This window comes from Sinocyclocheilus grahami, unplaced genomic scaffold, assembly GCF_001515645.1.
Source record: "Sinocyclocheilus grahami isolate Dianchi unplaced genomic scaffold, SAMN03320097.WGS_v1.1 scaffold1783.1, whole genome shotgun sequence".
Classification (NCBI taxonomy): domain Eukaryota; kingdom Metazoa; phylum Chordata; class Actinopteri; order Cypriniformes; family Cyprinidae; genus Sinocyclocheilus; species Sinocyclocheilus grahami.
In genome coordinates, this window is record NW_015506962.1 from 131,811 (window position 1) to 142,933 (window position 11,123).

Genomic DNA, 11,123 nt, shown 5'->3' on the forward strand with positions numbered 1-11,123 from the left:
GTGTGTGTGTGTTTAGTGGGTGTGTGTGTGTGTGTTTGTGTGTGTGTGTGTGTGTCTGTGTTTGTGTGTGTGTGTTTTGTGAGTGTGAGTGTGTGTGTGTGTGTGTGTGTGTGGTGGGTGAGGAGAGAGAGAGAGTGTGTGTGAGTGTCCAGGGTGTGTGTGTGAATGAGAGAGAGAGAGTGTGTGTGAGTGTCCAGGGTCGTGTTCTGGTCATCATGGCAGCTGCTGGTTCATTGGCTCACTGCTCAGTGCTGGTGATAATAACAGATGTCTTCTCACTACGGCGGACGGGCGACAGAATGACCCTTTACCACGGGACACCGGCGGACGAGGACATACGGTACGTCCACTGACACTCAGGACGATTTCACTCCTACTTTAAACACCTGTGTGTGTGTTTGGTTTGTTACAGAGTCACCACGATGAATACACACAGAGAAACAAACACTGATGAAGAGTTCATCTTTATTTATTCACATCCTTTTCCTATCCTAGTGTTATTTTAGTATCATTGAGACACTATTATAGCTTCCCTAGTGAAAAATAAATATACTAAAATGTATTTAAATTACATTTATTTCATGCTAAGTATACTACAAATACATTTTCATATTTATGTACTTTTACTGCAATTGTACTTTTAGTGTACTAAACTGGTATACTTCAAGTCTGCTTAATTGTAACAACTAATTTTGTGCTTAATGCACTTTAATCGTGCAGAAATCCAACTAAAGATATACTGAAGTATATTTAATTGTGCTAAAGTGAAACTATTGCAAGTACACTTTAGGTGCACTAAGACCGATATTATTCAAAGATCATACAATCCTCATCAATAGTGACATTAAAACACACTTAGGTTTAATATCAAGAAACGTGCATTGTGCACAAGTAGTTTAATTATATTTTTATATCAGTAAGCCTCAAACGATACGTCAGTAAATATGTTAATAAATATGTTAATATATTTGAACTATATATACGAACGCCCCTCAGTGAACATCAATGAAGCGAGAAACACTGAAACAGTATCACAAACTCAGCTGCTTTCCTGCTGTTTTAACAAAAGAATTCAGGCGTTTGCTCCCATTGGGTTCATTATGTGTCTCCTCTGCAGTGATGTCAGGACCGCTGAGGAGCAGCCTACATTCGTCTCCTTGAGCGTCCCGCGCTGGCTGAGAGCTGTGAGGACGTTAGCCCCTTCAGGGTCCACTAGCTCTGCGTCTCACTAAACGCCACTGACACGCCACATACGAGCCGCTGGGCTTTTGGGACGTCACCCACCTTTTAATTACCTCTGTGCACATGCAAAGAACACGCTTAGAGGAGCAGAAGCGTTGCCTGCAGAACACGAGAAGACTTTGACTGATGAAGCTGCTCATGGAAGCAGAGGTGCTTCGAGATGGAGATCGATGGTCAATGATGGTGTACTTTTATAAGTTCACATCACTCTGGTTCCCTCAACATAAACATAGTAGGATTTCTCCATCAGCTTTTGGATTATTGCAGAATATAAGCTCTGTAACCAGCAAACCCTAGTAAAAAAGTAATCTATTTAAAATACATTTATTTCATACAAAGTATAGTTCAAATCTATTAACATAATTACTGAGAGATAACTCGAGACTTACTGATATAAAAATTATAATTAAACGTTGGCATATTAACTGTGCACAATGCATGTTTCTTAATATTAAGTAAAAAAATGTGTTTTAATGTCGCTTTTGATGAGGATTGTATGATCTTTGAATAATATCAAACTTTAAATGCAAACTATTTAAAGTGTACCTGAAGTATACTTGCAATAGTTCCGCTTTAGCACAATAAAATATATAAAAATATACTAAGTATATCTTTAATTGTACTTCAGCACTACTTCTGCACAATTAAAGTGCATTAAGGACAAAAAAAAAAGAAGTATACCAGTTTAGTACACTAAAAGTACAATTGCAGGACATTTTATTAAGTACATAAATATAAAAATGTATTTGTAGTGTACTTCGCATGAAATAAATGTATTTATTTTTCACTAGTCAGTGATTTTTACATGTTTGGTTCATCATGATAATCTAAAATCCTAAATACAGTCAGCAGAAGTAAAAAAGCTATAGGCTATAAACAAGCTACACATGACTGTAACATCACCAACTTAAAGCTTTGACTCCTCTTAAGGTCCTTTCCTATCAAAATGCTTGCTACGGATGCGAAAACGCAGAAAATCGAACCTGATCCGAATTTTTTTTTATGACGGACGAATATTTCGGAGGCAGTGTGTAAACGTGATTGACACAACGTGGGGTCGGATTTATTTTTTAGCATGCGGAAATGTCAGACTCAGTGTGCAATGACCTCCACAGTCTGTATTTAAAAGCATTTGTTTTGAGTTTGAGTTAGAATAGTTTGATTATAAACACAATGAGGCTGTGGAAGCGACTAGTGAGTCCCCAACAAGCTCTGCAGTGCCATTAGACACGTTTCAAAACATTTCTGCTGGTTTTAAAGAATCTTCATTCACCTTTGCACAAACTAAGGCCTAGAAGGTCTTCAGTCAGAGCAGAAATGAATATTTTCCTGTCTTGTTTTCCAGTACAAATATCTAAACATCCTTTTAGATGTAAATGTTCTTATTATTATCATAAACTCACTCCATCTTGATCAGAAAACAATACTACTTATCTTCTGTCATTTAGCTTCTTCAGAAAATGTATCTTGGTTTAAGAATCTTTAGACTTTTGCTCTGAGGAAATTCTGAGGAAATACAGCACTTTTTGTTTGAAGGTACAGTAAAAGTCATTCCCACGCTGCGAAAAAAGATTTTTGTGTTTTCTTGTATAAATATCTAAATATTCTTGAATCAAGATGCATTTATTTTACAAGTAAAATTACTTAAGATATATCAAAATTTTGTTAGTTTTTGCTTAAAACAAGCACAAATATCTGCTAATGTGGCAAGAAAAATAATATTGTTTAGCCTTTGAGTTAAGATTATTTTTCTTGCCCCTCTGGCAAACATTTGTGCTTGTTTTAAGCAATAACTAACCAAATTGTGATATATCTTAAGTCATTTTACTTGTAAAATAAATGCATCTTGATTCAAGAACTTTTAGATATTTATACTAGAAAACAAGACAAAAATACCTAGCAAGAAAATCATTTTTTTGCAGTGCATATTCTAGTGTTTGATATGTAAAGCTATTCAAGCCTTAAACTTTATTTTATATTTTTTGGTAAAATGAATGAAAAAGTAATGGAGATCAGTTTGAAGTTGCATTTTCAGCTTTGAAGCATTCCTAAAACATCACATTTACATTCAAAGAACATATTAATGTATTGCAATGTATTGCATTCCGTTCAATATTGCAAAATGTAGCCCCATAAAACCTGCAGAAACCCTGAGTTAAAACGTTTAAAAATGCACAAGCGTTTATTGCTGATGTATATGTCATAAAATAAAATGTGTAAATATCATGAGCTTGTGTTAAACAGACTTTATTTCAGACGCATTGACTTCAGGCTGGACGTGATAAAACGCAACTGGCTTCTCCGCTTTGGCCTAAAAATCCGTCGCCCCTGCAGCTCTACATGCTGCTTTAACGTAGTGAAGGAAGAAACTGAGACGGAGGAGCTGAGGTTAGATCGGTGTGTGTGTGTCAGAGTAAACCTTTAGGTGTTCTGAAGCGATTCGGTCTGGTTCATTCTCTAGGGCTTCGAGCGAGGGACAGTGGAGTCAGTCACCAGCACTGGCTCTCAGACTCAATCAATGACTCGACTGATACTCACAGCGATCGATCCATACACAGCATCAGCTTCAGAAGTCATCGATCAGCGAGGCTTCGCCGACTCCTCTCACGCTAATCAAGCTCCTCAGCTCCTGTGCGATCTGATTGGAGTCTGAGGGCTGCTATATTTAGGAGCCTCTTCCAGCTAATTGGAGGTGAGGAACGCGAGCGTGTGGCAATGTTCGTGAGCGAGGTGAGATTGCACACACGTTTTTTCTCTTCCTGGCATGCCATTACCGGCGTGTCAAGGAGGTTAGTTTCCCGAGTGCTCACACAACAAACCTGCTCTGGAGGAGAATGTGCTGATACAAGTCAAAAACACACGGAGAAAAAAGGAAAGCGTTGTCTTTAGTGAATCTGCTGATTGACCCCTGATTCCTGAAACACTGTCCAGAGCTCAGAGAGTAATTCCTAACGAGTAGTGAGAGTCACATTCAACATCCAGCTGATCCATGAGCGATTCTTCAGTTAGAAGGACTTAAAGATTTAAAGCTGTTCTTGTACATTTAAAGATAAAATTAGAACTTTTTAAAATGCATCTTTAACTGCTTTTTTAGCCTAAGTGTTGAAAATGTGTAGTTTGACAGAATTTTTTTCTCCACCAAAATGTTTACATTTTTTGCAGCAGATATTATTTGAAATTCTACTTGGCACGTCCTCCAAAGAACTTAAAAGCAGGGTTATTAGAGTTAACCTAAAGCCAAAAATAATTTTCTTCGCTTAAAATAAATGTTAACTTAAATAAAACATTAAAAAGCATATTTCAGTTATGTTCAATATTTCCAAGGCAACATTTCTCATATTAATTTAGTGAAAGAACTGCAGATTTTTGTGTAAAGATTGATGTTTTGTTATGATGGAAATGAGTTTGAGGGTCAGAAACATAATGCAGAACGACTTTATTACATTGTGAAAGAATGGTAACACTTTATATCCTTTATAATGCTTTGTAAAAGTTGTAATGCATTAATTATGTCTTGTAATGCACATTATAATGCATTGCACAATTGCATGATTAATTGTATCCACAGTTAATACATTATAACACTTATCAATTCATTGTTACACTATGAATTTTTGGTTAATTTGGTTATAATCATTTATGACAAGATATATTGTATTACAATGCACATTATGAATAATTACAATGCATTATAACCTTTAATAACCCTTTATAATGCATTATGCATAAAGGCTTTAAGTAAAGTGTTACCAAATGATTTTCAGAGTTGTAAATAAAATAAAGATTACTGGGATATGTTTTACAAGAAAATCAGGAACACTATATAGGAATAAATAAGGAACACTTCAAAATTCCACATATTCATATAAATACACACACATGCATGTATGTTGTATATTTTGAAAATATGTACATGTATATATCTATATTCATATAATTTATATTATTTAAATACATTTTATATATAAACATAACATATTTCTTAAATATATACATGCATGTGTGTGTGTATTTATATATACATAATAAATATACACAGTACACACACATATATATATTCTGTAAACAAAAACTTTTCTTTTGGATGCGATTAATCGTTTGACAGCACTACTTTTTTTCTTATTGCAGCTCACTGAAACGTTCTGCTGAACACTAAACTGTCACTTCACTATAAATCAAACGTTCACTCACTTGAACACACTTTCAATTGTTGTATGAATTTTCACTAAAATTAACATTATTTGAACATTTATTTTCTTGTATTCTAAGAACGCTAAAATGTCCGGTTTTCTTGTCGTGATTATGATGTTATTTAAAGGTTACGAAAATGTTTCGTACAATGTTGTACTAACATTTTTTGAACATTTATTTTTAATATTCTAATAATGTCCAATTTTCTTTTTGAGATTATAACATTGTTTAAAGGTTAGACAAACATTTCTAGAACATTTATCAAGTACAAATAACATCATAAGGAGGTTTTAAGAATGTCGATCTCAGAACGTTTTCTCAACATTATGAAAATATATATCAAGTTATAAGAGCGTTCCATAAACATTACGTTAAGAACGTTTTGTCCTAACATTTATATAACTATAAACCATCCATTAAGACCATCAAACATCTTTAGGCTGGTTGTTTTCAGCATGAATGTATTTTTTGGCAACACTTTATTTTGATAGTCCACTTTATACATTCTACTAACTATAAGTAACTTGTCAACTCCATGTCAACCAGCAGTCAAGTCAAGTCACCTTTATTTATATAGCACTTTTAACAATATATATTGTGTCAAAGCAACTGTACAGCATTAATTAGGAAAATATTGTGTCAATAATGCAGAAGGACAATAGTAAACACTCAATTTTCAGTTAAAGGCAGTTCATCATTGAATTCAGTGATGTGATCATCGAGCTCAGTTCAGTTTAAATAGTATCTGTGCAATCAAGTTGACGATATCGCTGGATATTAAGTGTCCCCAACTAAGCAAGCCAGAGGAACCAAAACTCCATCAACCAGGCTCAGTCGGGGGCCAGTTCTCCTCTGGTCAGATGAAACCAGCAGTTCAGTTCCAGGCTGCAGCAAAGTCAGATTGTGCAGAGGACTCATCTGGTTCATGTGGTCTTGTCCCGGTGGCCGTCTGAGACAAGGTCTTCACTGGATCTGTCTCTGGGGCTCATCTAGTTGTCCTGGTCTCCGCTGACATTCAGGGCTCTAGAGGTCATCTCTAGGTGCTGATCCACCATCTGTGGCTGGATATGTACTGGATCCGGGTGACTGCAGTGACCATCTGATCTGGATATAGTCTGGATCTGGTGACCTCGGAATAAGAAAGAAACAGACTAATATTAGCGTAGATGCCATTCTTCTAGCGATGTAGTAAGTACACTGGGTGTTATGGGAAGTGTTCCCGGTTCCAGTTGTCCTAATTAATGCAGCCTAAAAATCCTTTAACAGATTTGAATATTAGAACTGTGTTCGTGTGTTATGTGTAAGCCAGGTTAAAGAGATGGGTCTTTAATCTAGTTCCCTTTCAAGGGAACTTCGAACTGCGTCCTCCAGGGGGTGCTATGGGGAACACCTTTCAGCCTGACCGGTGTCTGAAGCATATTTCTAAAAACAACAATTACATTGGCCGGTGACAGCCTATGACGGCATTACCCTGCGTGATCACAGTATAAAAGAGCACCGGGATAACACGTCATGCTCTTCTTCGTCTTCACTGACCATTTGTTTATGTTAGCATTAAGCTAAACACGACTAGGAGTGCATGTTCTCTGGCCAGACGTTTTGCTCTGATACCTGCAGTTTCACACGTCTCATGAGCTGTGTGTGTGGTCAAGAGCAAGCGCGTTCAGCTCTCGAGGGAGTTGGATGCGCTCTGTATTCATTGCTTATTTCTTGTGAGGGATAAGCATGAATTGAATGTGCTCGTCTCACGAGGAGGCGGCTTGTGCTCATCGTGATGCATTCGCAGGACTGCTGAGGGGGATGTGAGTACTTCACCATTTGCCCGAGATTGTAGGTAACGTTTGCATGAGTGCGTTCGACTGTCGCGGGAATAGTGACGCATTCGCAGCAGCAGTTCTCGTTCTCGATTGATTTCCAAGGTAATCTGCGGTTGGGCGGAGCGTGTTTAGCTCCCGTGGGAGCTGAATGCATGCTGCGCATTGCGGTCGCGGTGAGAACATGGAAAGGACCTGATGGGATATTTTTCCCTATCAGTAATTTCCTTTTGTTTATATAAGAAGTGTATAGTGTGGATCTGTCTGCAGTTGTTGGACAGATGATTTATATCATGTCCTTCTGAAAAAACAAAAAGAACAAAGCAGATAACCACATTATACTGCACTCCGGCTTGAAGTAAAATAATAATAACAAAAAGAGCCTTCCATTCCATGTATGCCTACATCGAGGGGATGCGTGAGAATGGTTATGAGAGATGCCCTCTGTTGAAGAGATGCTGGCCTGCTATCTCTCTATGGGGGAGACATCTTCTCTTAAGGCTCCCTCCCAGCCATCCAAGCCCCTTCAGGATGCATCTTGTTTGAAAGGCAGGGCATACGTGAGTACTATCCATTTTTTTGCTAGTTCTTGTGTATTCTATGCTAGCTTTTCTCTAAAGGCAGCGCTACTCGAACCTGTTCTGTTTTTCTGAGTTTCAACCGATTACAGTGATGGTTTCACTCATCGGTTCTGGTTCCAGGCTGGTGATAGCCCTCCTCTTCAGCTTGGACACGCAGCCTGGGCTTCTGAGGAAGCCTCCCAGCATCAGGTCCCCAGTATAAGGCTGCAACCTCAGGATTTGCGGGTCCTTCTCGTAGGGGCTAGTACTCTTCTAGTACATGCTTCGACGATATTCTCCATCCAGTTAGACTTGGAATCAAGTGGTTGGCCCTCTGTGGGGCTGCCTTGATAAACAGTCTTTGTTGAGTAGGTTTGGCCTCAAGTGTACAGCCCTTTTTGAGGCTGCTGTGATAAACTGTCATATGGTTGAGTTGGTTTAGCCTCCACTTCTTAGAGAGTCATTCTGCTGAGGCCTCTGCTCACCAGAGCTCCAGTTAGACAGTGTAATCAAGTGTTCGGCCTTCAGTAGGCTGCCTTGATAGTTAGTCTCGCTTATAGCATTCGGGTCTGGTTATACTGGACCGACGCTCTCTATCGGGATAGAGAGCATGAGACCGTGTCCAGCTGCACCTCAGAGGGTTGTCTTTGAGCCTGCCGCTCCCGATTGAGTGTCTGAGGACTTCTGGGCATCTGTGAGCAGATGCTTCGGAATCTAAATCCATGCAATGGTAAGTGCACACGCTAAACTTCTGTGCTCTTTCTAAAATCCACAGTGTGGTAAGTGTGGTAAAACCTTGTATGGTAAGGGTTACGCGCTGTCAGCCTCATTCCCTTTATCTGTGTTGGCTTAGGCCCCGGTTCTCGCCTTGGGCTCCACTCAACTAATATATCTCTGTTGATACATTTCTGAGCAGGGTGTTGCTACCTAAGATTGGTTGAGTCAGTTCCTTGAGCAGGTTTATTCAGAACCGGTGGTACCCCCCCTGGGTGACAGGCCAGGGTCCGGCGTGGTGTTTTAGACACCTGGCCGTATCCCCTTAAAGGAATCTCTTTCTTCTGATTCCAAGCCTTGAGCTCTGCCCTAGGCTTGGGCCTCCTACCCCAGCCCTTAACAGTAGGTTCATTTAGGGTATGCAGCTCAGGCCCTTGGCCGAAGGGGATAATGTCACTGACAGCCGTCAAGATGTCCTTTAGGACAACTCCCTTGGCTATGGTAGAGTTGGTACTTAGTGCTCGCCGTGGTTTTCTGGCATGCACTCCCCTCAGCATGGTGGCGTGGGTATACCGTTCCCCATAGCACCCCCTAGAAGACACCGTTCGAAGAACGAGACACTGCGTCCTCTAGTTTCCTTGCCATGCTGCGGACGCAAGCTTCAGACGAAGAAGTGGATGACGTGTTATCCCGGCGCCCTTTTAAACTATGATCGTGCAGGGTAATGCCGTCATAGGCTGTTGCCGGCCAATGTTATTGTCGTTTTTAGAAATATGCTTCAGACAATTGACACGCTGAAAGGCGTTCCCCATAGCACCCCCTAGAGGACGCAGTGTCTCGTTCCCTTCTCAGGGAACCATGGTTACATATGTAACCTGAGACGATTTACACTGACAGCGTGTGTCTGCTTTCTGAACAATGTTAGGCAGGTTATTCCAGAGTTTGGGCGCTAAATAGGAGAAGGATCTTAACCTTGAGGTCATAAACGCATGGATTAACATTTCTGCATTTGACATTGAGAGCATAGGTCGTAATTTAGATATATTTTTGAGATGGAAAAATGCAGTTTTACAAATGCTAGAAACGTGGTTTTCAAAGGAAAGATTGCTATCAAATAGCACACCTAGGTTCCTAACTGATGACGAAGAATTGACAGAGCAGCCATCAAGTGTTAGAGTGTTCTAGGTTATTACATGCAGAGTTTTTAGGCCCTATAATTAACACCTTTGTTTTTTCAGAATTTAGCAGTAAGAAATTACTCGTCATTCAGTTTTTTATATTGACTATGCATTCTGCTAGTTTTTCCAATTGGTATGTTTCAGCGGGCCGCAAAGAAATATAGAGCTGAGTATCATCAGCATAACAGTGAATGCTAACACCGTGTTTCCTGATGATATCTCCCAAGGGTAACATGTAAAGCGTGAAAAGTAAGGGCCCTTGTACTGAGCCATGAGGTACTCCATATTGCACTTGTGATCGATATGATACCTCTTCATTCACTGCTACGAATTGATGGTGGTCAGATAAGTAGTCATTAGAGTATTAGTGACCGTCTGCTTACAGTTTTTTTCAACTGCTTACACACATTTTCAAAACTCTTTTTTTTTGCCTTTTTTTTCAAAACTTACACACAAATCCAAGAATTGCATACACAAAATGCAAAATGCCTCACGTCTCTTGCAGAATGAAGCACAGCATTCAAAATATCACAAACACATCTCAAAAGCAAACATTTGTCTTGCGTTGCAAACACCTTTGCCATAATATTATATTTTTGAAAACATCATATGCACACAGTTATTCAAAACCTAAAGTTCTTCTTTCATGAGCTCCTGTATACATTTCTGTACAAGATTGAAAGTAATTGGCAGAGAGATGTTGAAAAATCCATGGTAAACATGAAAGCAAACTTTTTTTACTGTAAGCATTTGTGGTTGTGAATACAGTATTACACAGTATGAAAGAAAATAAATGCATCAAGCATGTGTAGTTGTGTAGATGTGTGTTTATAGGCCTGTTCTAAAGCATGATTGGTTGGTGTTCAGTGAAGCACGTGAGGAGTGTGAGGCGCTGATGAATTAGTGTGGCATTTTGTGATTGGTTGTGTTTGAAAAAGGAAATCAAGATGCTTTTTTGTGTTACATAGAGAATTGTGTGTTGTGTTTGGCAAAAAGTGTTTTATGTCAAAAGTTTTATGTTAAAGTCAAAAGCTGAGAATTAGTGTATGGTTTTGTAGATTTGGTGTGTGCTTCTGGTGTTTGGGTGTCAGCTTTCAGAAATTGTGTGACAAGTAAAAATTTTGTGTGTAAGCAGTTGAAAAAAACTAATATCTGCTCACAGTGTATTTTGATGGACATTCTACTGACTCACTTTGCAGCTACATGTCAACTTAATCTACTAACCCTAACCTAACAGTCTACTACTAGTCTAATAAGAGTTAGTTGATGTAGTAGTTAGTAGAATGTCTAAAGTGGACTATCAAAATAAACTGTAACCTGTATTTCCTGAAACTCTGAAATTAATGAAACTTTTCTCTAATTTGCTCTAACAATGACTTTGAGTGTTGTTCTGATGCGGGCTGTGATTGTATGAGTATCACACA

The 11,123-nt window shown here is 38.9% G+C and overlaps 1 long non-coding RNA gene across 1 annotated transcript in view; it reads right to left on the bottom strand.

Annotated features, from left to right (window-relative positions):
* LOC107572635 (uncharacterized) overlaps positions 1–10,903 on the bottom strand; it is a 19,172-nt gene extending 8,269 nt beyond the window's left edge. Inside the window, exons 1-2 of the long non-coding RNA XR_001607377.1 lie at positions 10,892–10,903; positions 9,339–9,341 (exon numbers count right to left, since the gene is read on the bottom strand). This is a non-coding gene — a long non-coding RNA (uncharacterized lncRNA). The remainder of the gene's footprint in view (positions 1–9,338; positions 9,342–10,891) is intronic.
* Between the last annotated feature and the right edge of the window lie 220 nt (positions 10,904–11,123).